General features: G+C 49.5%; 1 protein-coding gene across 1 annotated transcript in view; it reads left to right on the top strand.

Annotated features, from left to right (window-relative positions):
* Positions 1 to 2500, top strand: part of LOC128703446 (uncharacterized) — a 32443-nt gene that overhangs the window by 12971 nt on the left and 16972 nt on the right. The gene's annotated exons all lie outside the window — the stretch shown is intronic.

Below are 2500 nucleotides of genomic sequence, written 5' to 3'. Positions count from 1 at the left end.
AGGTTCTTGGCGGTGGCGTAGTTTGCCGTGGAATCTGGATTGCCTGGGGATGTCCCGATCCCTCTCCGATATCCCGGAGAGTGGCTTTGGGTGTCTTGGGCGTCGGGTGTATCTCTGGAAGCCACCTTTCGGATTCCGGGGGTGGTGGCCGAAGGAGGTATGCTTTGTGGCGGATTTCCAGCCGCCCTCTGTTTTGTCCACCGAGGTAGCTCGGCAGATGTGAGGTTGCTATCCCGGATTGCCGGTTTACTGGCATGATGGGTAGGGTATGGCACGGGTTCCATGCTGCATCTGCGCTACAGCGGTGCTGAGGTCCTTTTGGGCGCGGAGGGAGATTTCTGGCCCTTTCATTCCTCCTAGGAACTATCCATCCCCGGTCCCCCCCATTTTTTATTCTTATTTTTATTTTTATTTTCTTTTCTTTTTTTTTTCTTAAAAACAAAACAAGAAGTAACCGAACCATGGCAGCCCTAGTCCATGAACCTGCTACCCCGGGCCCCTTCTTGATACCGCACCCCGTTCTGACCCCGCCTTGTCTTTGGACCACTCTTCAGACACTCCTCATGCCTCTGTACCTCTTGCCGGTGCTGTTTCCTCACCCGCTTCAGGTACTGAGGCCTCGACTGACTCCTTCGATTTATCTGACCTTCACTCTCCTCTGACCATGCTTCTGGCCACCCCCTCTACGGTGCGGCAATTTTCGAATCGCCGGCCCGTTCCACGTCGGACCACCTCTGGTCCCACGCCTAAATGCCAATGACAATTACCTGATGATGATACTTCTCCACCTTCTTGTTCTTCTCAGAAAAGATCGACACGTCCTTCACTACCTTTCCACGCTCAGTTTCAGACTGCACAATGGACTAATAAATTCTTCACTTTACGACCGACTTCCTCTACTGCCTATCTTTCTGACCACAGTATTGGCAAGGCACTCCTACGCCATGTTGGTAAAGATATTTCTTTTCATGCTCTTAAGAGCGGTACGTGCATCATCACCGTACAGAATACTACCTAGGCTCATGAGCTTTCTCGTCTTTCCCATATCGATACTGTTCCTGTCACTATTGAAAAACATCATTCCCTCAATTCTTGTAGTGGTACCGTCATTCTGCCCCATACCATAGTTCAACAAAATTTCCAGACATGTGGCGCTGACATTCTTGAACAGCTGGAACTCCAAGATCTCCCAATCCTCAAGGTTGACACTTATGTTCTTCCTGCCCGCGGGAGGAGACGATACCCTAGCAATGTGGCTTGTTTAACTTTTGACAGCCATGAACTCCCATCCTCAGTTTATGTAGCAGGACATCGGTTACAAGTTTGAAAGGTGATCCCTACACCGCAACAGTGTAGAAATTGCTGGCGATTTGGCCATCCAGCGAAATATTGCAGATCTATCGCTGAATGCCCGATCTGTGGTGCCGATGACCATTCTAATATGTCTTGCAATCAACCTCCCTCTTGCCTTAATTGTCATGAGGCTCACCCTTTGTACTCTCGCCGTTGTCAAGTCTACTTAAACGAGCGGGAAATCTGTTACCTCAAAGAGGCAGGTCTCCCTTATGCCATGGCAGTTTCTCATCTCCGCCTCCAAGGGAGACTACCTCGTGTTTCTTATTCCCGTGTTTCAAAACGTCCCCCCACTTCTGGGATCCCATCTTCTGCAACCACCTCTGTGGTTACCTCTCCCATAGTCACTCCTGTATCTAATTCTTTTGCTGTCCTAGGCTCAGACGTCCCTACTTCAACGCCTCAGTCTGATCTCGCTTCTTCGTGTTCTCCCTCACAAGCCTCAGTAGCGATGAGATCTCGTATGACACCTCCTAATCGTCCTTCTACTTCTCAAAAGTCAAAAAAAGGTCCGTTAACACCTCCTACCCATCTTCCACCTCCTCATTTTACCTTCCCTGTCTCTGTACCTGATTCTTCCCCTCTCACTGGCTCTGTTACAAGTGTAGAGGTTCACCCTCCTCCTCATACTGTACCTTCCTCCCATGTTCCCTCCCAAGTTTCTTCCTCTTCTGCCACCTCCCAGGTTTCTGCCTCTTCTGTCCCCTTCCACGCTTCTCCAGTTCCCTCCACCCTTTCGCCCCACCTCCCTACCTTGGTACAGTCCAATACAGTTCCAATCTTTACTCATCCTCCCCCTACCATTCCCAATATTGTCTCCCATGCGACATCTCTGAATTCCGGAACACTTGAAGCAATCTCTGAATATATTGCAGAGACCAAACCATCAATGGACACTGATCCACCCTCCGTTCTTCTCTCTCCTCTGCTCCATCTGCGCAGCTCCTTTCTTCACAGCCCACCATTCCTTCGTTGCTTGAACGTTTTGTCTCAGACTCCCTTAGTGCTTTACAGGCTATACAGAAATTTGATACACCTCGCCCCTTAGTCCTCCGTATCCAACTTTCGCTATGCTGCATCTTTACCAAGCATAAAGATAGTTTTTTGTTGGGTCCCTGGTCATGTTGATGTACAGGGCAATGAACAG

This window comes from Cherax quadricarinatus, chromosome 37 (assembly GCF_038502225.1).
Source record: "Cherax quadricarinatus isolate ZL_2023a chromosome 37, ASM3850222v1, whole genome shotgun sequence".
NCBI lineage: Eukaryota > Metazoa > Arthropoda > Malacostraca > Decapoda > Parastacidae > Cherax > Cherax quadricarinatus.
Note: the sequence above shows the minus strand (reverse complement) of the source record. Positions and strands in the feature narration are given on the sequence as shown.